Source organism: Sylvia atricapilla, chromosome 3 (assembly GCF_009819655.1).
Source record: "Sylvia atricapilla isolate bSylAtr1 chromosome 3, bSylAtr1.pri, whole genome shotgun sequence".
NCBI lineage: Eukaryota > Metazoa > Chordata > Aves > Passeriformes > Sylviidae > Sylvia > Sylvia atricapilla.
This window is the reverse complement of record NC_089142.1, coordinates 93,697,781-93,722,930: the sequence shown is the minus strand read 5'-3', so window position 1 is coordinate 93,722,930 and position 25,150 is coordinate 93,697,781. Positions and strand designations below refer to the sequence as shown.

Genomic DNA, 25,150 nt, shown 5'->3' with positions numbered 1-25,150 from the left:
GGGGGTTGCTAATCCCTTAGGCGGGCTTAGCAGAAAGGGCAAACATATTTATAGCACTTTGAATCAGTCTGCAGTGAACAAGTAAGAGTATGTGTTATACCATGCAAATGTTACACAATTTCAGGAAAGCTCAGTGCATAATCATCTTTTAATAGTTTTTAAGTTGATGAAATATCTTGTCTGTAAGCAATGGAGTTGTTGGTTCAGTGGACAACAGGTCTGTTAAAATGAAACCCAGTGGAAGGTCTTGAGATTCTTGTTCTGTTGGTAAGTTCTGAAGGTTCTGAGCAGATTTATGGGCTGTCTAATTAGGAGGTAACTGTATTCTTTAAGCTCCGTCATTTGTATTATTCCCTAATAGGATTTAGTTGGACTTTGTCACATACCTGGCTATGACTGTGTGCGGGGTTGTCAGCAGCCTCTTCCATGTAGACTCAGTCTCTTACTGTCTTTGTAGAAGTAAAAAAGATCATTCCTGAGGGGTGTTTGCTCCAGAGTGGAAGTGTGACACTGGACAGTTTGCTTTGGTTGGAGCCGTGGGCACCCCAGGCAAAAAGAACAAGAGTTAAGTCACAAGTTGCAGGCAATTCATGGAGAAGCTGAAGTGCTCAGGCTGAGGATGTCCAGCAGTGTGGGTCACATCTCTGTGAGACAGAAAATCTCCACATTGATGCCATGGACAAAACTTGCATTGAGTGCAAAGTTACATAGAAAAGCACATAAAGGACCCTGTAATGCTGCCATCTCATCAGGAGCCAGAGAAAAAGGAATTACGATCTTGCATTTTACGTACAATTTGATCGTGTAGAGTTTTTAGGCAAATAAAAAAGAGATTTGTCATCTGGCAGTCAACAAAAAATGATTTGCACTTTTTAAGAAATTTTATTTTATTTTGAAAGAGATTAATGTGGTTGTTAACAGCTGTAATCTGTATGATAAATTTTTAAGGTCAATTTCTGGTGCCCTATCAATGCAGAATATAGGCCTGACAAAGTGTCCGTTCCTTTTTAATTAAGATTTTTAATATGTTTTACATTTTGGCTATTTTTTCCATTTTTTTCTGGACATTAACTGTTGGAAGGAGTGCCTACAATATGGAACCTGGCTTTAAAGAGGGCTCACCTGCCTGAATTTATACATGCACCCAAGTGACTTATTGATTTTCCACCTTACCTGTACCCACTCCTTTCCTTTTTCTTTTGCTCTCTGTGAAGCATACCGGCCATTCAATGTCCTTCAGGAAAAAGTCCAACAAAATAAATTAATGTGTCAGAATTGCTGGAAAAATGGAAAAATGTTGCTAAAGATTTTCAAACCTATTTCTTATATTTTCAGTTAAAAATAGCATGACTGAGTACCAGAACAAGTTAAAGTTTTGTATTGGAGTTATTTATATCTGAAGTACCTGAAAATAACTAGTTTATTATGTACAAAATTTGAAATTCCAGAATATATTAAAATGCTAGCTCAAAGGTCAAAAGCCTCTCCCAAGGAAGGGAGGAAATCAGGAGGGAATTTGGGCTGATTAGTTCTGTAATGGTTGCAAAGGGATGATGTGGCTTCCTTTGGTTACCCATCTTGAATGTCCCCAGCTCATCACTGGATCAGCTTCCATGCAAATCCTAGCAGGATTCAACCTTAAGCCTTGACCCCTCTAACATGATCTTGTAGCGTTTTTGTCATTGTACTGAGCAGTGAGTGCAGGGGTCCATTGCAGAGGCCTGACTTCCCTGGGTGTGTCCTGGTGGAGGTCTGCTGGATCTTACCTACACATCCTGCGACCATCTTGGAGCTTGGAAATGGATTAAACTATCTGCAAACTATTGTGAAAACAGAGTTAACAGTCGGGGGATGTTAACTGTGCTAAAAGGTTGGGAGATGTGTGTGTGTGTTACTGTGCTGAACTCTATACATTTATGAGCTCTTTTTATAGTACCGTTCCCAGCAGCATTCCCAGGAGCAGTCCAGCTCCAATCAGGAGTGGTATGCCATTGTGTGAGGTGTTGTTCTAATTCATGTGTAAATGTGGAGTGGTTGCTGCCCTGAGGATATTACAGTGAAATTACAAACAGGATGAAGAATAGGAGGAGGTGTGGAGGAGAAGGAGGGCGGCTACAGCGAGGTGCACTTGTCTGGTCAGGGTTGTGGTACGTACAGCCTGATAACGAGTGATGGGCATTTCATTTATTTATAAGTCTGTTGCTTTCAAAACAATTAGCCTCTTTGTCTTTTGTTTGTGTCTTAGTTATTTAAGGCAAAATGTAGAGTACGAAATTAATCGTTCCCAAGATCCTACTGCTCTGTCTCTAGCAATGACCAACCCCAGGCACCTCAAGTACAGTTGTAAGAGCCTCACAATGGGTAGACTTGGGATAATCTTCTCTCTACACGTTCTCATCCTAATCTTTCATTATTAGGGATTAATTTAAGCTCTGAAGCATGAGGTTTAAAAAATATATTATATTTGTTTTTCCCTCTCCTCCACTGTCAACCTTGTTTAAAATATGAAATATCCTCCCAAGCCTGTTTTTTGAGCTGTTCTCAGGGTAATCTTACCTGCTCTCAAACATGCAGCTTGAGAGCTACCGTGGTGGTTTTGCCTCCTCTGGTGCCAGAAGGCACTGGTAGATCCTTTTCCCAGGGAGGTGATTGAAGGCAGAAGCATGTTGAGCAGTTATAGCCTGGGTGTTCCCATGTCACCATATGTCAAAGCTGTGATGCTGCAGCTGGATCTCTCCCCTTTCTTTTAATATTTTAGTGGCTAATTTGCAGTAAAGCAGAATGGGAAATAACCATAAATAAATCTGGGAACCTTTGTATTAATTTCTTTTGCTAGCTGTGTACATATGAGCAGCTTGCCATTTGCATATGTGAATCTTGTCATAACAATTTTGGGAAGTGATTTGTTAATAATCAAGTTCTCAGAACAGCTCTAAATCAGTAATTGATGTAGGTCTGGATAAAGCAAGCCTTCCGCCTGCGTGTTTTGTGGAGCATTTTTGGCAAGTTTCAAGCTAGTGTGAAAACTAGCCATCAGAATAAAATTTAGGACAGCTGGGATGCTTTGCAGTGAAGACTTTTGGCTCCACAGTTCAAATAATCACAATAGCAGCTCAATTTAGCCTTTGGCTGGGTAGGTTTGGCAGGGCACAATGAAAAATAATTATTTCATGGCCTGCTTATTTGTCCCTTAACAAATAAACTCTCTGACCTATGCAGGCTTATGTAAATATGCTGCCGTATGTGGGGTTGTAGAACACTGTCATGTCCCCATTTGGAAATATGTTTTATTTGCCCTCATGTTACAAACTTCTTTTAGAGTTCTGTTTTGGAAGCAAAGAAAGGGATAGGATATATCAGATACTGAAGCCCAGACAGCCAAGGCACAGAGTCTAAAAAGCCATCTAACAGTCTTTTTTTCTGAAAACACATCCATTAGTATGCAGTGTTTTCACTGCTGTAATAATAAGAGCAATCATGATACGAGCAAGTCCGTCTCTTCACAGCCTTCCCACGCGGGATGGAGAATGACAGCTCCTAAAGCATTTGGATATTTGCCTGAATGTGTGCTGCTTAGCTAACAGCAGTTCAACTTGCTCTCCATCTTATGGCTTCCTGGATATCCTTCTCAATTTTTTCAGTGACAGCTTAAAATGTGAGATGCGGAGGGGGGAGATAAAAGCTTAGCGAAAGGCTTTTTGTGTGTGTATTTAAGGGGAAGTTTTATTACGCTTGATGATGGAGGGATGTGCCACACTATTTTCTGTTCCCACCATTTTAGTATTTGCACTTTCTGTTGTAGTGGCTGCAGCCAACCCATAACATTGCCTTTATGTTTCCCCCTCTGGAGAGGGGAAAATACACAGAAGAATATGTATCAATGGTTTTGTCTTCTGGCACCACCATTTTGGCTGTGCAGCAGTAGAAGAAAGCCTTTTTCCCAAGGAACTGTAAGATCTCTCTAGAACGTCTGCTGCTGCACACTTGTGCACAGGCACACACACATTTGCACAGGCTCTCGCTGAGGTGGCTATGATCTGTTTTTAATAGTGGCACTTCTTCTCAAAGTGTCATTTAAAAAAACATCAGCAGTCATGTCATGCATCGGGATGAATTTCTAAATGTAAATGAGATTCTCTCAGTAATTTATTTACATTTGTTTTCAGCACAACAAATGAGACATCACGTAGCTTCATAATTTCCCATGACCGAGTCACCAGCATGAGGTGTGTAATTTACCCTGATTTAAGATGCTTATCTAGAGGTTCTTGCAACAATACCTGGTGGGCTTTTTTATACTACTTTTTGCTGGCTTTTAACCCATCTACTTCACCTCCTTCTCTATATTTTCAGTTAAAAGAAGTATAAATATGTCTGCTTCTTGATGCCTTTTTTCAGCAGAGGTGAGAGGGATGGCTTTGTTGCCTTTGTTTAGTATGTTATTTTCCCTGCCATTCCCTTCTCATTTGGTAAAAATCATCAAGGGTTTCCAGAATGTATCTCTATTTACATTATGATGATGCAAGAAAGCAGTGCTGATTGTGGACATTTCTGATGGAAAAATGTTTGTCCAGAAATGAAACAGTGCAGTGGGATGCATCCTGCAGTCATCTGTTCTCTCCTCTTCTCAGCTGAAATACTAAATCTTAGGCCTGTTCTTGTCTCTAATACTGTGGGTTTCTGATCTGCCTGTAGCTGAAATGATACTTTGCTTGAGATGGGATGTGAACACCAGTTTTCAAATTACGTGGACACAGTCATGTACTACAAAACTCATTTATTTTAAGCCTGTAGTTAGACCATTTAGATGTCTAACTACTTGCTTAAGTATTTCAGGTAGGTAGATGATTAAAGGTGCAATGTGCCATGCATACAATTTTGTACCTCTTATCTTGCAGACCTGGTTACAGCTTGAGAAAAAATCAGGGCAATGGCTTTTGCTATTTTACAGGTTATCAGCACAGGAGAACTGAGATACTTTGGTGAAAGTTACCGGTAAGTCCAAAAGTGGTACAAAATGCTTTAGTTTGGGATATTGTGGTGCAAAAAATATTGTACATCTTCACAAAGATCTGCAGGATTAACCCTGTGTGGGTGATTCTGTCCTCACAGAGAGGAAGCATGACATGACTTTGTGTTAATTCCCAAAGCAAAAATCGGTGTCTTCCTTTAAAATGAATAAGCATATTCAAAAAAATAATAGATTTGGACTGGTTTTAATGTGCATTGTACATACTAGGTCCCAGTTGATTTAATTTTGGCCTTCTGGCCATTTCCTTAACATTGCATGGGTCTAGCACCAAATTATGCTGATGGCCTGTCTATCACCAAATTATTTACAGAACTGCGGTTAAATTATAGAAATCTTCCAGACAAGCAGTGCTCTGGGCAAATTATTTCATCAAAGTTATTTTCCATGGTATACTTAAGCAAAAGCTTACAGGAGCAACATTAATCTTTTTTTGGTATGTGATTATGCAGACATGGTAACAGCCCCCTTTTTAGAAATAGCTTCCTACCTGGGAAAACAGAAGGAAACCATGATGTGAAGATTAGTTCTTTCTGTACTATCCTTGGTTTGAAGCAAATGTTTTATGTCAGGGAAGCACAGGACTGGGGCCAGCAGTAGGATGGCCGTTTCTGCACGCTATCAGCTCCTTCCAGGTCGTGGGAAATTTTCTTTCTGTAGACTTTTAACTGCACACTTCTCTGGATTTGTAAAATCAGGTACTGCAGAAACAGATCAGCTGGCTGTACTAATTCTCCATCACATCCAAAAAAGTAGTCACTGCCCGCTTTTCCAGAGAAGAGCATTTGTGTATCTGAAGGCAGTATAGGCATTTTCTGCATTACCCCCATCTAGCAAGATCTGAGCTGCTGTGTTATTATGAAACATACAAAGAGAATATAAATCCTAAAAGCAGCCCTAACTCCCTATTGTAGTTGGCATCCTTTCAGACTCTGTTCCAGAGTTTAGAAATATAGTCAGGGTAGAACATCTATATTTGGGTTTATATGTAATGGTCATACCTACTGGTTCACTTGGAAAAATGTTGGCATAGATCACTATTTAAGGGCCTTGGGTGCAGCGTTTATGTTTAGCTCGGTGTTTTTCTCACTGCGTATTTTTTGTAGTATTCCATGTTGCTGTGTTTGCACCGTGAGACAAGAATGCCTTCCCGGCCTCTACACGGTTGTATGCTTTTTGTTGGACGAATATAGAAATTCAGGTTTTAAACTGACTCCCATGAATAAATCCTTCTGGGAAAACAGGTGCTGAAAATCTGTGTTTTTTAGACCTCTCTCTGCCTATGTACTTAGGGTAAGACTCAGCCATGTGTAGATGGCAGACTGGAGTGGGACCTCTGTGCTCAGGGCCCAGATGTGGAAAACCTTACGTGTGTGAGGAAGGGTAGCAGACTCAGTGACTTTAGCACGAAAGCTAAAGGTTTTTGCAAGCTGAACATGTGATTTAACTTGATGATTTCTGTCTGGTGTTGGGTGGTATTTAACTGGAGTTCTCTCTGGTGTTGGGTGTTATGTGGGGCCACACCTGGGGAACGCCCCCTGGCAGCTCACCCAGGGGGACTCAGAGGCAGCTGAGAGGTGACATTAATAACTGGGATTTCATGGTGTTGTTTGAAAATTTTTTTTACTGGCAGGATGTGAATATGTGTGAAAGCCGTATCTCCTTTACTTGTGATCCTCAGCAGATGCAAGTCTGATTAAGCAAGTCTGATTAATTTAGAAATGCTCGTAAAGACAGGAAGATACTTAAAGCTGGCTTTGTCAACAAAATGGAGGAGCTGTGCTCTCAGGGCCCATTAACAGCAGTGCCAAGATGGCCACTGCTGCACAAATACTGGGAATTGAGCTTCTACAAAACCCTAGAAGCTCCAAATTGTACATCTCACCAGTTCTTTATTCCCCCAGTTATAATCCATATCTCACTTATTGCTAGAGTCAACAGTCTAATGGTAACAAAAAATACAACCTTTCATCATCTATTGATTTTCAGTCTTTAAAAACTGACAATAAGCTATTTTTTGTCCAATTTCTCAATAAATAGGAACATTTATTGGTTTTTCAGTTTTATTGTATTACATTAGAATATATTTTACTGCATATAGTGGGTAATGTAGCATCAGGAGAGATGTTTACATTCAGCAAGTAACTTTTGAAACTGCATTGCTCAACTGAGATATGTAAACAAATTTGTAATACTAGTTTAATTTAGATTACAATGTAGAATACTCAGCTTGGAGCTCATTTTTCTATTTATTCCATTATGATCCTCTAACTAATGGAAGAGAATTGCCATAAAAATAATTACAGTAAAGGTGAACATCTACTTTCTTCTCGTAAAAAATAATTACAGTAAAGGCGAACATCTACTTTCTTCTCTATCTGAGGAAGAGGGGGGAATTTTGAGGTATAGTAAGGACCATGATATTGGGGTTTATTTCCTAGAAATCCACCACCGATAGTGTTGTATATGTTGGGCAAGTCATAAATTCTGTCTGTGTGGTACTGTGTCAAACGACACGGCACAAACATCATCTTTCTCAGTGACCTCAGTTACCTTCTCTCCTCTTGAAAAAGGAGACAAATTGGGATGTGATTTAGCTGTGGCAGAACTTGGGATGTAGATCCTGAGTGGCCTCCTCACTGCCACCTGCCTTCACAGCACCAGATCACCTGGTAGGTTTTTTTTCCTTTCCAGAACCTCTCAAGAGACACTGAAGATCAACAATTGCCTTTTGCTTGCTCTTGTGGTGATAAATGGCAGTTTGATAGTATTTTTATCTGTGCTATAAACCCAGTTTAAGGTTGTTTGTTTTGTTGTTGTTGTTGTTGTTGTTGTTGTTGGTTTATTTATTATTTTTTTTAACTAAGGAGCAGTTAATCTCTCTTCTGGTGACATTCAGTCCTACAGCCAAAGGCAGTAAGCTCTTAGATGTTTCCATTCTAGCACCAAAAAACCTGAGGTGGAGATGCCCCTGCTGAGGTGAGGATGTAGAAAACAACCTCTGCTTTAAACTAGCTGTGCTACCAGCACTGACTTTTGCTGACCCAAGTGGTTCTCTGGCTTCAAGGCTATCAAACAGATCATCCTGGCAGGCCTCTCAGGTGAAAACATTCACTTAGATGATTGAAACATTTTCCTGAACACTCTGAACAGGGAGACAGTTCTGGCTTATGTTTCATAACCTTTTCACAGTAAGCAAAGAGGGAACCATTTGGGCAAAACACTTCATTTTGGGTGTATTAGGTGTGATTCTCTGAGGCACAGGCCCTTTCTCATAAGCTAGTGTGGATCTTGCTGCCATCTCTGTCTCTCAGGATCTGATGTACAAGGAGTTAATAGATACCCAGTGACCAAAATAATTTATATTTCTCTTTATATACAGAAGTGAAGTAGAGCATGTAAAATAGGAAAGCAGAACCAAACCTGAAGTTCTCTAACTTTATGAGTACTGTATGTGTTATTTTCCCATGATCTTTAATTACATTCTGTTCTGGAGTGGGGAGAGAGGGAATGCTAATCTGGTGCACCAACTGGGGGAAAAACAAACTCTTTTACAGCAGGAGTCTAGATGACAGCACACAGCAAATGCAAAATCTGACATTCATATGAAAGTGAGCTAGGCAGGACCATAGAATAGAGGCAAAATGACTGCAGCAAGAGGAATGCAAGTGGTTTAAGGAAACCGTAGTTTCTCTATTTATTGAAATAGCACAGCTGACCTTTAAGGTGGTACTGATACGATGTAGGTTTTGTAGAGCAGCACCAAGAGAGATGGCTGTCATAAAGGGAATGTGTGATTGGATTCAGGCTCATGAGAAGCTAGGTTTAGAAGAGTATTGCCCTTCCCTCTTTGAACATATAATATAGTGAGGCATGTCTCATTGCACTGAATGGAAAGATGCTATTTTCAGGACTACTGTTTGCTGTGCTTGCTAATGAATTTCCAAGGGGTGTTTGAGCCTTGGATATTGACTGTAGAGGTGCTTGCAGTCAGTTGGAAGAGATGTGACTGAACTTGAATTTTAGTTCTGTGTGCATACCATCCTGCTCTCTGTGATTTTCCCTCAAGTTGTATATTCAATATCATTCTGCAGTTGTAAATAATTTGTAGAAGTCCAGCTGTGACTCTACAAACAGCATCCAGGGCGCAAAGTCACATGATACTCTTTTTCTTCTTTCACTGGCTAAAATAGCCTTTAAAAAACCATTCCCACTTCCAGTCTAAACATTGAAACCAACGAACTGGGTGGATGCTTTTGCTGGGTACAGCACAAACGTTCTCTGCCCTGTTTCTTGGTCCTGATGTCTTCTTCATCCCCTTGGCTGAGAGCTGGGTCACAGCACGCTGATGTGCTCTCCTGCACCACAGGGGCTGAGTTTCTGTGCAGAAGTAAATGTCTTTGCTAGACAGCTTGACTTAGCAGCACTGTACACTTACTATTTATTTGAGTAAGGGATGAACAGACTGTTTAAAAACCATATTCCCAGGGTTGTTCTAGTGTCATGTTTGAAAGGCAGAGGAGAGTCTGGCTTAAAGGTGTCCTTTGTAAATAAAGGTTTAGGAACAGGTCAACAGAACCTTGAGTCTTTCCCCTCATGTTCATTAGCCTACTATTCAAATGTCAGTGGATTTTTTTGTCTTGGTGGATAGCCATGCTCATTATTCTGTGGGAGGAGAACATAGGGAAGCTATAATATGTGTAAGTTTAACACCTTTGAGTGGTGTGTGAGGGCATGTGTCCTGCTCCCCAGCACTGGGAACCTATGAATAGTCATGGAGCCAATGGGGCAGTATGTCTTATACCTCCCAGCATCAGCTGTGACTGGCAAGGATCCCTGGGGTGAGATCAAGGATAAAATGAAGTCTTGTGGGCTTGGATGTGTTGATTATGAGCAGATCATCACTCAACACCCATGTTATTATCACATTCTGGGCAGTTTCCCTCTACCCCCAGGAACAGTTGTAGCAGTGAGCTTTAATCTGCATTCCAATTTTAAATTTACCTTCTATGTGAACCCCTATAAAAAAAGTTAAATTGTGCTTTGAAATAGAAAAAAAAGTAAAAAGTGGAATGAGAGGTTGTAGAATAATCAAGATTCTATTTTTTTTTCCCTCTTTGCTAGATGCTAGGAAGGGACAGGAACACACTGTGACTCCTCTCCTTTTGCTCATTGTTTTTTGATCCAGCCCATTACATACACAGTGGTCCCAACACCTTCAGCCATTTCCTACCAACTCTGTCACTCAGAAGCCAGACTCCCATACCTTTTGGCAGTGCTGTGAATGCTCAGGGCATTCCCTTGGGACATCCTCTGTGCTTGCTACTTCTTAGCACTCAGCTGGAGAAAGCATATTGCACTTGCCATCAAGCCCAATGGCACACTTAAGCTGTATAAAGGCCACTTGACATCATTTACATTTTTCATTAGCCTTCTAAAGTAGTTTCTCAAAAGGTGCAGTGGCTTTCTTAGCTTTTGAACTCCTTTGGAGGACTGTAATAATTTTGGACCACTAGTCTACGGTGGCCTATAATTGTTATGCAAAACATTGTCCAAACATAACATAACTAATTGCACAATTAAGATTGCTTTCTCCTCATCATCCTATTCATCATACTCCTCATTCACACCTATAGTCAGCATCTGGCATTAACAAAGGCTGTATTTGTCACATTAACACATTCCTTTTGTAGTGAAAATGCCTTTTGTATATCTCTTTGATACTTAAGCGTCCTGCTAGCTTGTTCACTAAGCCTGAAAACAGTGTCTAGAAAGCCTTGTAGAGTACATCCCTATTTCAAATGTTTAATAGGAGTGTAATGCAGTGGTACTCCAGGATACAAACAGCAACTCTCAGAGCTCAGAAAAGGAACCTGATACAAATCAGCAAAAGACCCCCCCTTTCCTTAACAACATTGAGGTAAGTAATACAGTGTTTTGCTATTTTTAAAAATCTGAGGCAAATAATGCAGAATAGCTTTTCTTCACAGCGGACATTTCAAGGTCATCAGTCCTGTTAGTCTGACGTAAGGCGCATAATCAGTTCCTTCTGATAGTCCACACCAGAACCGAGCAAACCAATCCAGCTTGGAAAGTGCAGGAGGTAGCAGAGGAAGGTCCAAGAATATCTGTGAATCAAAATGCAAGAAATGGCCTGGTACCTTTGCCAGTCAAACCTACACGGCAGGTTTGGTGTTTGAAGGGGTTGAGGGTGTGTTTGCCACTCACGTAAAGACAGGGTGGGAGTGTTTTTGATTGGAAGCCTAGGAGGTCTGCAGCACCATAATTCTTCTTGGGAAAAGGAAATGATGTAAGTTTCTACTTCTGGAATATTTTCCCACTACTCTATAAATTTAAAGAAATAAAACAAACAGAAAATTGATTTTTGAATGACAGTGAATTATTGTCATTAGAGGAACTGTAGTTTTGTGTCAAGGGGAAAAAAGCTCGGTGTACTATATGCTACAGTGTACTATATGCTACTTTCTGAAGCATTACTTAATGTACCAGTCATTGCTGGGAACATGGAGTCCTTTTAATGCTAGTCAGGTAATATGTCATTCTCTCTGTAGAAACTCTGCAGCAGAGACATGAGTTATATACTGATGTAGTTATCAGAAGATCATGTGGTACCACTAACGTGAGTCACTACAGTGGAGTTTGCCCCGTTTGAAATTTTTACATAATTAAAGTGAGTCATTGTCCAAATTCTGCCAAAGTGCAGATGTCTTTAATTTAACATATGCAGTTCAGCTTGCATGTGCCTTCCATAGGTGAACATCTTTTCCTTTGTGCACTACCCTGGGTTAGCTCTGGTCTGGGAGATGTTCCCCGTTGTTATTCAATTTGCAGTGCTCCCACTGAAATCCACAGCAGCTTCTGAAAAAATATCTGGAACACCCAGACCTCAAATAGTCCTCTCCACTTTGTTTTATATTCTGCTGGTAATTCTTTAAATACACATAGCTAGATCAAAACAAGTGTTGTCTTGTTTCTGTTATAACAAAGGATATGGCCCACATTTCTTGGTGAAATATGTTCAGTTGCCTTCTGCGACTTGTGTCTCTGGAGCAGGGCAAAGACCAGGGAGAGGATCAAAAAGGTAAGGAATGTTTTTTAAACAGAAAGCAAGCTGGACATGCTTACATAGGTATTTGACTTCTAAAATTATACACTTCAAGATGGTGGATAGCTTAGTACTCAGGTGGAGTTAAACCAGGTTGTTTTAGCAGAGAACAAGACCACCCTCCATGCAGCTGGCTGAATCACCAATGTTTCTAAGGATTTCACAAATCATTTGGTTTCTGTGCTGTGAAGATGACTGCTCTGAGTCATTTGGCTGAAAGGCCAAATGTACCTTTTCTTTCCCCCTTTCCCTCTTTTCTTTCTCTCTTCCTTTCTGTCTTATTTTTTTCCTCCCCCTCATTCTCTTTCTGAGCAGCAAATCTAGTTGTTCTCCATCTAGTGCTGAAACATAACAAAAATGTGGTTAACCATCACATCCAGATGTAGCTTGTAGTTTTGCTGGGCAGAGAAGGAAAGAACAGGCTTATTTAGAAACGTTGGGAAATTTTCTGATTAATTAATGAGAGATAGAGAAAATGACTAAGGCTGATCTGCTAATTTCTGAGACACTGAGTAAATGCTGTTTTTTCTTATTTGCCAATCCCCCAATAGGGACATTAAATAATGTTTACTGCTGTAACTTCTTTCCCAGGAAGGGAAGGAGGTTTTGATACTGGAGAAACTTGTATATTTGATTTAAAAAGTCAAGTCTTCTCCTGCAGAAGGACTGCAGCCTTACACAAGAGGGCATCATGCATATTGGTCCACCCAGAGAGTAGCCAGCTGAAGGACCATAGGTTTCAAGCGCCTTCTGAGAGTCCTGAAAGCTACCTTAGTAATTTCTTGATGATGGAGATGAGAAATAAAATCTTCCTGTAGTCTCCCTCCCCATGCTGTCAGTTAATATTGCCAGCAAAGAAAGAAGGAAGTTCCCACACCTTCACCTTCACTTGCTGCAGAGAAAGGATTACGCAGGTAAGCAGTCCTGCATGCCAGGTAAATAAGCAGACTCAGGAGCATGTGATTTTTGACACCCTCAGTGCCTTCTCCCAGTTCCCTTTATGTTTAAGTGTTCTGTCTTCTATGGTTCGTGATCTCTAAGCTTGTTCTTCTTAACTTTTTTTTTTCCCCAGTAAAAATCTTTGCGGCAAAAAATAAAGCTGCATGGTTATGCCAGAATAGTGAAGCACAGTGTCCTAAATGATGTAACGCGGGTTTTGGGAGCAGGATAATTGCAGTGGTGTGATGCTTCTTTCAGAATAATTAGTCTTGCTGAGAACCAGGGTATAAAAGCCTGTGCAGAGCACAGTAATGAGGCAGTTACACCATTTCCAGTATTTGTGTGCCCCTGCATTGCACTGCAGATCAGAGCAGGCGTGCCCACAGTGATGGTCAAGGAATGATTTCATCTTTGTAGCCCTGTGCCAGGACTGTGGTACAAAATACGTGGGATTCATTCTAAAGGAAAGCAGCACTCATCTTCCATACTAAACCAGGGGGCCTTTGAGATCATTAAGAATCATTTTTACAAGGGAGAGGTTTATGTTTCCGCTCATGGAGCCAAAGTCTGTTCTCATGCCCTGTTACTGCCTGGCACTTGCCCATCCAGGAATGAAATCTACTTCAGCTGCGTGCACTTGCAGATGTTGGGATTTCAATTTCAAAGTACAAACAACTCTAATATTAAAAAGACTGTTTCCCCAGTGAGAATATGGGTTGCATGAGCTTTTTGACTTTTCTGTTTCATCTTTTGATTGTATATAATATCACCTTTTGATCTCTCTGTCAGTTTGGGATTTTTTTTTTTTTATTAGCACCACAGTGGACAAAATGTCAGTAGAAGTTAAAGTGAAAAGAGTCCTCAGAGAGATAAAGGTTGTCTTCCACTTTTCACTACATGGTTGACTCTGCTGCCCTTTTCTGTTGGGGTTTAGTTTGCTGGGGCATTTCTTTGCTTAAGTTAAATTTACTTATCTGTTATATAAATAAGGGATAGCCTTGGCCATTAGGTAAATCTACTGATGGAGGGAAAAGGGATTTTCTAGAGTGCCTGTGTGCCTTTCTGAGACATGGAGTTCAAAAACATCTGATAAGGTAACCTTCAGCTGGTTTTCTGCAATGACTTTTGTCAATGAGCCTTAAAAGCATTGATATTTTCAAGCATTATAGCTGAAGAGTACTGCAATGTCCTTGAACTACCCACCAGCCAAAGAATGACATCTCCAAACTCAGCTGGTGAATTCCCATGTACTGTCATAACTTACTTTTTCCTCTCTCTCTCTGGGGCATCCAGCTAGAGTTACCAGGACCTTGGCTCTACCCAGTTTGCAACACTAGACTGGTACCACTCTCAGGTGCTGCCTGGATTTGCTGTTGCCCTCAGAATATTTGCTCCTGTATTGTACAGTGAGGATAATCCTTTATTTAATTTTATTTTTTTAGCATTTTGAAAGGAAAATAGAGGTCTCATTCAGGTCTTTCCATTTTTGCATGATAGTACAGTTGAACAACGTGTACATGTGTTAATTAAACATCCTGTCTTATCACTGTTTTGGTAAGTGTCCTGTAAATTTAATCACTACGACACCTCTGTACACATTACAATCCTTTTAAAGATCTAGAGAAAAATCCTGGTGGATTATTCAAAGCACTAAATCACACAGAATTACAGTAGTTATTAGAGGCATTAAAACCTCTGATAAGAAGCTTTATCATACATTTTTGGGGAAGCTTAATCTTTATCAGAGATGACTGTAAATAGAAGGGAACAGTAAAAAAACTTAATAACAGTTTATTTTACAGTACATCAATAATCAGGTACTGTAATTACAGTATAGTTATATGTTTATTGCATAGTAAGTAACTACAGTTTATTAGTTTTTTTGCTTTTCTATTATTGCAATTACCTGTTAGACCTGAGCCAAGGGGCCTTATTGTATTTTCACTTACCCTGGGTTTACACACACATACACACATATTTACATTACATGTATGTTTGACTACTTCAGAGGAGTTGAACCTGTTTACATGGAGGAAGAACAGGCAGTGGACATGCTAAAGATCTCTTCCACATGTACATTTATCTAGATTCAGAAGTATAAATGAAGGGGATCAGATTTTAGCTATGTTTATATTTAGCTGTCTAATTTTTTGTCCTCTTTTTAGCACTGGAAAAGTTGTGGTATTCTGAATCATTTTAGGTAAACCTCTCAGTTACAGACCTACTCAGTGTGTGGGTGTTTATATTTTATCTGTACATTTACCTCTGTACATCCACATCTGAATATAGATTAGATTAAGTCTCTGTTAATTGTACTTGTGCTGTTTGTGTTTCTGTATTTCCAGGAGTAACCCTGAAATGTTCTGCCATTTTGGGGTGTAGGCTAAATGAAGACAGCCAATTAGGTGTGACTTCTTCTAATTCAATGCTGTTTACCATGTTAAAGATTCTAGTTAATTTAAGAGTTATTCTGAAGCTGGCAGAATAAATGTTCATGTTGGAATTCAGAACATTTCTTGATAAGAAGTCATGAAGGTGTAATACAAAATATAGCCCATGAGTGGTATGAAGTGACTTCTGCTCCTCATGCCTCTGGCATACCTCTAAGTGCTGGTTTGGGCAGCAAAGCCCAAATAAGCTACAGAGAATTCAGTGAAAGTCCAAAGCAAAAGCATTGAGGGTGATAGGAGAGCGAGGAAATGTGACCTGTCAGGAAATACTGAAGATTTTGGGGGTGCTTGGCCAGAAAAAAAATCTCTGAGGGACGGCATGGCAAAGGGCAGTAAGAATACAAAAGGCTATGGGAAAAGAAAAGCAGTAATTTATTCTCCTTGGTGAGAAATGGGAGGGTATGGGATGTAATTGGTTCAACAGGACAAAACAAAAATCACAATAGATGTTAGCAATGATGTTCTAGAGCAGATAAAATTTGGGATGTTGTGGAATGTCTTTTGTTGGAAACTTTTCAGAAACAGCATAAATGGCCCTGCCTGGAGGCACACGGGGACAAAAGGCATCAAGACATCTTAACAACACTCCTAGCCCAGTTTTCTGTACCTTGAACCATCTGTTTAAGAATCATGGTTGTGAGAAGGTTGTGTGTTCCCAGTTTGCTTGTCTGTGGATCAAAAGAAAAACAGGTGAATTGCTCATTTGAAATAAAACCACTATCCAGTAAAAAGCCGTGGAAAGAATCAGCACCCACATGTGTCTGGTAAACTACTGAAGTTTCATTTCTATGAAGATTTGAGGGCAGATGCTGCACTGGCTGAAGCTGATGGCAAAAACTTCCCCTGGCAATAGTGGAACCAATGTTAATTTATACCATAAAATCCCTGTTTTGCTGATTGTTTTCAACTAGTGATTGCACATGACAGGCATAGTTTATACTGTTTAATAATAAACTAGACAATAAGATGTACTTAAAGTGTCAATATATACTTAACCTACTCATATTTTCCTTTTCTTATCCTTTTGATGGAGTAAAATTTCAGGTAGTATATTTACTATCCAGCACTTGTTGATTGGGGGACTCCATGTTTAATTTTCAGGTGAAATAACTCAGATTTTTTTTCTCGTGTGGAACAACTCTGAGATAACAGTATAACTTATATTGTTATTCTGATTTTTTTTCTAGAGCAAATTTTGGGTTTATATCTATAGTAACTGACATGTGTAGTAAACAGGGAGAGGTAGTGACCTGGTGTGAGAATGGTTTGTTTGCTATACAAAAAATTTTCTGCAGAATGTGATGGTACTGATATGTTAGACTGGGTTTGTACAATTCAGTACAGAGGTGCAGGTAATTTGTGTGGTTTTATCCTCCTTGTTTGTTGAACTTGTGACTGATGAGTAAGTACTGAATTTCCAACTTTCTACCTGTCCTACAAGATGTCCATGCTCTTGGCCACGTGGAAAGTACATTGTATTAAGCAATACTGTTAAACTTCCAAATGCTTTCGCTGTGGGAAATGCTTCAAACTGAGATTTTTTAAAAAATTATAGCATCCTTTTAAGTACAGGTAATCCTGATGGACCCTTTTCCACTTAGCCCACCTTGCTTCCAATGGTGTGCAAAATTCCAGGCTGATGGGTAACATGAAAATGCTGCACTAGCAGGACAGAAAGGTTCAAGCCTTAATTGGGAGGACTAATTTGGAGGTTGTTGGTTAGTTTGCAGGTATTTAACAGGAAACATGAAGAGAAAGATGCTGAGGTTGCTGTTATGTCTGAGGCCACTTGCATACAGTCCACCGAGTGTGTTTACAGTGCTCATAATACTGCCGTGGGGCTTCGTCTCCATTTCAGAGAGAAAGGGGTCTCCAGTGGTTTTCTGAACACAGTGAACAAAAGACTTTCTAAATTTCACTTTAGACTTAAGGTATTTCTAATGCTAAGAAATTTAAGGATATGTTTTTTGAAAAATTGGTTTGGTTTTAGTAAACATTATTTCTATAGAGGCACATTACAGATGAAAGAATAGGATTATTTAAAGGAGGGGAATTAATTGTGTCACTTCTATAGGCATTAGGCAAATTGCCTCACTTATGGTTAAGAGGTAGCCTGGGAGTATTTAAGTATAGGGTACCTGCAATGCACTTTATGATAGTCTTAGCTTATGACCTTATATCATTTTATTTCTCTATTAAAGCAAGGCATTCCTCACGGGGACTGCGATGGTGCACAGTGCTGTAGTTAGCACCTCGTGTCCTGACTGTGCTGCACCGTGATAAAACAGGGAAAGGGGGTGGTGAGTACTCGAGAAGTTTGTATGGGAATCCAAGAAATAAAAGGTGATATCTGATATGTGGTAAGATGGGATATATGTAAATGAGATATGAAAATGTCTTAACTCATAATTACATGCTACGTATTTTACCCATAAACCCATTTTAAATGGACACAGCAGATGCCATATAAGTTTAGAGAGTGACTTAAAAAGTCATTATGTGCCACCCAGAAATACTAGACCAAGTCCTTGACTTTAGGGGTAGTAAAGACCTCACAGGTCAGTCCAGTGAAGACGCTCGGCATTTATGTGTGAATTTGGCCTTTCACAGAGGGGTGCTCAGATCCTGAGGAACAGACTGTGATGACTTGGAGCATCCCCCTTCCTTGGGGAGAAGGGAGAGTGACTGATGAAAGATACTGTTTCTGAAAGATACTTGTTTCTGCTCTGAAACAAGTTGTCACAGGAGGAACCAGAGAATGCCTTCGGACGCAAGCAGCCCTGGGTGGTTTTCTGCATGAGAACAAATGCTGACCCTGATGGTGAGTGCTCGAGTAGCCTGACGCCGTGGGTGTTGCTGCTCAGGGACTTAGGCAGAGGTACTGTATGGCTCCTGGTAGGTTTTGGGGCACATTGCCCGTTTCATTGTCCAGTTCTTTGCTGAGTGATAAATGGGGTTGTGAGGAGAGATGCAGCTCTAAGGTTATGTGGACTTTCAACATACTGTGTGTAGACGTTTTCACAGTTGGGGAACAGGGTTGGGTTCTCAAGCTTACTGCACAGGGCTCCGTTCAATAATTAAATTACTGCTGAAAGCTTAGATACGGTAATGCTTACAATCCAAATGTCTCAGTCTTAAATACGGGAATGGTAATTGTGGTGTTTTTTCTTTTTTTTACTTTTTTTTTTTCCGATTACTTCAGTGGGAAACACAGTAAATTTGTCGCAATTACCGCAGAAGGCAGTACAACATATAACCTGTTGACTGAGAAGTAGGTGATACTTTGTGCTCAATATCAAACCTTAAAACATCAGACAAACTTGTAAAATGTTTCCTGTGAGTCTCTGTATGCCAAACATATTGCAATTGCACTTTGAGCTGAGTGTGCAATGTAGCTGGGGGAACAACAGAGACGATCTTAGCAGGGCTTGTAATGTTTGCAAATAAATAGAAAAAAAAAAAAAAAAAGAACACAGCTGAAATATTCCTATGTGTGATTAAAAATGTATACCTTCATTTGTTTTTCCTCATGCAGCCAAGTTATATTAAAAAGGAATATACCTTCTCAGGCACCCAGATTTTCTTCCAGGAAGGTCAACAACCAGAAATGAATGGAGAAATAAATTAGGTAAGAGTAATGGCTGAGAAGAAAAGTGAACTTTATAGCAAAAAAGACAAAAGTGAGATCTCAATATAGAAGATTTTTTTTTTTCAGCACGGGATTGAATGAGCAGTAAATTCTTAAGTTACCACAGCAGAGGAAATAATCTAAGTACATAGATAGATTGAAAAAGGTTTCATTTTCTCCTCTCAACGGTGGCTGTTCTGTGGTTTGTGTTGTTATGACTGTTTACAAGCATTGTTTACACAAAAATCACATTATTCTCCCCCGGCTGACGTAGCTGGTGATGTAAATGTGCCTGCTCAGGGCCTGTTCCTCAGGGAGGCAGAGCACGCAGGGCTCTCCGAGCACCTCGTGCTGGTGGCAGCTCCTGATGCCAGGATTTTGGGACCGGGTGCCTTCATGTTGAGCTCTCTGAGCCCCTTCATGGGGAACAAGAGCTGGTACTCAAGGAGAAAGGACCTTGTTTGAGAGCTGCAGTGCAGGGTAAATCTCCCTTTTCCTTTAGCAAAGTGTTTCATACTCTCTGTTCTGAAAAGGGGTACACTTCCATGAGTCGCAGTCAGGAGGAGGCTGGCTGGAAGGATGCAGGAACAAATTAACCCAACATCTGCATTTAGCAGCAATATTAAGATTTTCCCAGGCAGCGCTTACATCGTATGCCTGTTTGTTTGGGGTTTTTTAAGTGACATTAAACTACCTTCAAGATAGCTCTCTTCCAAAATCCATTGCAGACAGAGAGGAGGGATGGTCTGACAGGAGCTGGCGGCAGCAGGACGGGCTGACTGCGTGCTCCCCGCCAGCAATGAGGGCTGCTCTGAGTTAAGACATCAGGGCAGGACTTTGTGCAGGAAAATAATGAAGACACTGACAGGGTGAGACCATATGCAGAAAGGAAAAACTTATTTCCTTAAGAGGCACAATCATGCATTGTTGAAGGAGCATTGTAAGGAAACAAATAGGATTTTAAACCCCCCCAGCTTCTCACAGAAGCAATAGAATAAGAATTTCTCATAGGAAAGGAATGATAACTGAATTATTTTTGTGATATAAAAGCATTCCAGTGTTGTGCTTGCAGACTGTGAGGAAGAGGGAAAGAAAGAAAGTGAAACTAACTGGGAATGGCTGAAAAGTGCTTCACTGTATAGGCTCAGAGCAATGAGAGATTAAAAAATAATTAAATCAGTTAACAGTGCATTAGATAACTCTATAAGTGTTTACTTTAACAAGGGAAATATTTGTTCTTGTGTGTATGAATGCAACCTTTATTTTCAGCAGTTTTAGTCTGCCTTGTTTCTAATGGCAGTGAGTTTTCAGCAGAGGAGACAGCCCACCGTGACCCCTGGTTGTTACATGTGTAGCTGGAGATTTTTAGCAGATCTAGGTATAAAGGCATTGAAGCAGATTGTATCCTGTAGCTCTGCATTTAATTTCTAACTCTTAAATACTGTCTGGTTCTGAGCAAAGGTTCTGTATTCAGTCTTTGCCAAGCATGGTTAGCATTAAACCCAGGCCACGTATTATGCCTCTGGACTAGGAGATGTGGATTTGCTACTTAAATGTTTTGGTCTTTTTCTCTCTGACACCAGCTTTGTTCTGATTCTCTGTTGTGGAGCTGTTGTCCCAAAGATCTGAGTAATCTTCTTCCTTCAAGCAGCTCTTAAGTATCTGTGTTTTCTTGAGGAGCTGTGCAATTCATTCCATCCCATAGGCCAGTAGTGAAATAGGGCATGGGGAATGGGAGTTGATCTGAGGTGGTGTGCTGGGGAAGACAGCAAGATAAGTAGCACAGTACTCATGCAAGGTGGAGAGGAAAAGTCCTGATCCAGGGTTGAAACAAGTGTGTTTCACTTGTTTGTGAAAGCCCATGTGTTGTCTTCTGAGAGACAGTGGGATGTGGGAAGAGAATGTGCCCAGTAGCACGTGCTGCAGAGGCACTGTCCCCAGCATGTCCTTCTATACCTCATACAGCTACTGCTCCACGAGGAGCAGAAGTCACCAGCAGCTTCCCATAGCTGTGGCCATCCCCTCAGTAACCTTTGGTGACTGTCACAGCCTACCATGGCATAGGTATATGCCATAGATCATATGCCTGGGTTTTGATTTGTGTGGTTGTGACTCATTTGACTAAAGGAGATGTAATTTTGAGATGAAATGGTAGAAGTGGAGGTAGGTGAGAGCCAGCATATAAAATTATATAAATTGGATCCCATTTGGGACTCTAGCATTGTCTCAGTGCCCAGAGATGACTTAGGCTGTAACACTCCTTAGCAAAGTGGGGAGAGAGGTGTGTGGTTCTCACTTTGGAGGCAAATACTTTCCTCAGTGTCCATGTGCCAGCTGCATCAACTCAGAACACTGTAAGGAGCTCCATTAAGTTCTGTTTGGTCCATAATCTGCACATTAAGAAAAATTTACATGATAGATGGAGCTGTTAAAGTCTAATTGGGTAATCAAAAATTAGTTAATGTGCCAAAATATGTATTTAGCTGATAAACTCTAATGGTTCCAAAGGGTTCTAGTATTAATAGAAGGCATGCTTGCACGCTAAGGAGTTGAGAGTAAGATATTGCTCTTGTAACATGCATTTCAAATAAAGATCCCAAAGCACTTGACAGATATTAAATCACTTATTGATTTGATTTTTCCAAAATATGTCCATCCAAGGCTCTGGGGGAATATATGTTAAAAATAATGTCAAATTTGCACATAAGTAATAAATTATGATTTCCCCCACTTCCCAAGTCTATCAAGTGCAATAATCACTCCTGCCCTTAAACGCAGTTAAACCCTCTCTAGGCTGGGTCTTCCTTAATTGAACCATATTAGGTCCCTGTGATATATTGTATCCACTTGACTGACAAATAAGTTGAATCCCAGTGAAATGAACGGGTTTGAAAAGGGTTAGAGGTAAAGCAAGTGGCAGAGTCAGTAGAAGAACATGTCATTGCTGGTTACTTCTCCTTAACTCTGCAGAGTAACCAGCACAGCATTTGTGTATTCACAGAGCCAGAAGGATGTTTCAGCATTCTGCAAATAGCTTCCTTACCTATTCGTTCAAATTTCATTCTATTTTACGTGGAGGACATGAATAAGAATTTTAAAATAACTCTTCTGCTTAATCTTTCCAAAGTGTCCTAATGTATTATTAATAGCATGCCACTCCCACATTATAATGGCATGTGGTTCTGTGTTTGTACAGCATCTAGTGTAATAAGAACCTCATCCAAGAGACTTTTGTAGGCTCTTCTACAGTTCAAACAGATAATGACAGCTTTATTTTAATATGGAAAAAGGTTATCCTTGTTTTATGAAGGAAATGGAGGCAGAAAGATAACACCTGTCATAGAAGTAGAACTAGATAGACTGCAGGCTCAGATGTTTCTTTGCTGCTCTGGCTACTAGACCACAGCACAGAGGCATTCCTAAAACTTGCACCTGTTAAACACAATTTATAATTTGGTTGATATATGATGTCCCTTTATTTCTATATGGGATTTATAACAGAGACTATCTCGAGTGTATCAGACCTATTATGCTCTAAAAAAGTCTCCAGACACTTAAAAGTGCCAGACAGCCAAAGTGCCTTCTGTTCAACTAGGCACACCTTTGAGGAGGGAAAAAGAACATGTCCAAGAAAACTCAAGCTTAGGGTAACCTAACCCTGTGCCCATACCATGTAAATATTTAAAGAGAAAATGCAACAACCACATTGTTGAATTTCCTGCTTTGGATGACTGTCACATTTTTAATGATAGTTGAATAGTTTTGTATTTTATTTATGTGGTATCATTTGTTTGCTGGGGAATATGAATTGAACTGTTTCCTTGCCTCTGAATTTGAAATTGTATTTTCCCTGATATCATTAGTTGAAGGATGTTACCACATAAATAAATAAATAAACCAAGTGTTGTGATTGTTTGCTGTCTAATATACATAGATCCAAAAGTATACTGAAATGCGATTCAAAACAGATGAGTCAATGCCACATTTTCTGACATCTGCCTAGAAAGAGAGAGAAAAAAAAAAAACCTCACAGAGAGGGAAAAACCAGAAACAGTCACTTGGCTTTTTGGGAAAGCGCTGGCCTGAGAAAGGAGCTAAAAGAAAAAAAAAAAAAAAAAAAAGGAAGAAAAGGTGGGGAATAATGAATTCATCAAGCTGAAAATGCACAGGCCAATGGAGCGCTTAGATTTCAATAGAAGGCAAATGGAAAGAGAGCCCCCATTACTGCTGAGATGCAGCGACACGGCTGCACTAATCGCTTGGTCATGCTTGGGAGACACTAAGTCATCATGGGCCATGACATGGGGAAAACAGGCGCCAGGGTTTGTTGTAAGAAAAAATTGTTTATTTAACATCCACAACCAGCATCGTCCCTCTCCTTTACCTTGCATCCCCGTGCCCACATCCATCCCTCTCTGCTGGGGGTGCCAGACAGTGTGGCTGGGCTGACATGGAGCAGGCCTAGGCAGCTGAGGATAAGAAGGGAATATTTTTGGTAGGGTGCAACCACAGAGCTGTCCTGTAGTGGGAATTAATGTCTCACCAAATTTTTCATCCCTTTAAACAGAATTTGTAGCACTTACTAGCTTCAAAATTCATATAAGTGCTGAGATTACTTTTATGTGAGATGTGCCCCCTCTCTTAAAAAAAAAAATCTCCTTGGCTGTTATTTGGACAATTGGCCATTTCTGTTTGAACAAAAGGAAATATGCTGAACCAAGTGATGTTGGGCTGAGAAAATAATAGTTTCTGGCACCTTGTTGTGGTAATATTGAGGAGAGTCTTCTCAGAGGCCAGTCTTTCAAGGCAGGTAAGCTTCGGAACAGTTGTGCTCCTTGAATAACACAGTGCTTTAAAGGAGTGCAGTGTTGGTGAAGGAGCTTGCAAGTGCTGGGCTCTATTCTTGGCTCTTGCCACAGACTTCCTATGTGCTGAGGAACAAATCTTTTAGATTTTTTTTTTTTTTTTAAAGAAATTCCTTGCATTTTAAATCTATGGGGAATTAAATGGAACGGACATTTAGATTCACTTCCCCCTCCCCACCCCCCCCCAATAATAGATGAAATGGAGAGGATACAGAAACATGTTTAAAAGATAAAATCAATGCACTTATTTTGTAAGCAGAAACTAAAGGGAACAAGCTGTTGGTTTCTTTTAAAAGTACACAACTGCTTTTTTTCCCCCTCCAGCCTCCCTCTGAGATAAACCAAAATCAGTCTTTGAAAGATTAATTGAGGAGTCCATATCTCACAAAAATGTAGGCAATGACTGCAAAAAAAAGGGCACAATGTTGACTAATAAAACTGTCTAGCTATACAAACCTTTAAAATGAAGAAATTGCCCATCCACATATTTTTTCTGCCACATATCTTAATTAGCTCCACAAAAACCACTGCCTACTTCCACTTTCCCATTAATTAGTCCCATGCTGCTGTGAAATGAGCACTGAAAAAATAGCCATTCTTAGTTCCTTGTTTAACAATACAGGACATTACCTTCATTCTGACCAGAGGAGAAGGGCAGACACTCTTTGAGAGCAGAGCTGTCTTGTGAGGTTCCTGGATTCATTTACAGATCTGCACTATATCTGTAAAAGAGAGAATTTAATGTCCTGAACACACACACATGTATTTTCACACAAATTTATTAAATCTAGAGTACTGAACTGTGATCTGCCCTAGGGTGTTCCTCTATGATAAAACTAATATTAGGGAAAGAAAGAGACTAGGAGACCAGAAGTTAATTAAAAATAAAAAATAAAAATTCACAAGTATTTAAGGCAGAAATAAGGAACTCAAAATTCTTTGTTTTCTTCCTCTTTCTGTGCTCCTAAAGGTGAAATAAGAAAGAAAGACTAAGTTGAGCTCAGCCTACTCTTTAAGAAAACCCCACAAAATTCCTTCAATTAAAAATTAATCTGGATAGCTGTAGTAGATTCGTCTACAAAATTACCATTGCTTCTCCAGTCCTTACTCAGA

The 25,150-nt window shown here is 40.0% G+C and overlaps 1 protein-coding gene across 18 annotated transcripts in view; it reads left to right on the top strand.

Moving 5' to 3' along the window:
• The window catches only part of ESRRG (estrogen related receptor gamma), a 392,895-nt gene that overhangs the window by 57,539 nt on the left and 310,206 nt on the right, over window positions 1–25,150 (top strand). For 4 of the 18 annotated variants that reach the window (XM_066316200.1, XM_066316193.1, XM_066316195.1 and 1 more), the window contains 2 exons: window positions 4,167–4,226; window positions 4,952–4,995. The exons of 12 other annotated variants lie outside the window; for them this stretch is intronic. The gene's annotated coding sequence lies outside the window, so the exon portion shown is untranslated. The remainder of the gene's footprint in view (window positions 1–4,166; window positions 4,227–4,951; window positions 4,996–25,150) is intronic. 2 more of the 18 variants (XM_066316205.1, XM_066316197.1) reach the window with 1 other exon arrangement.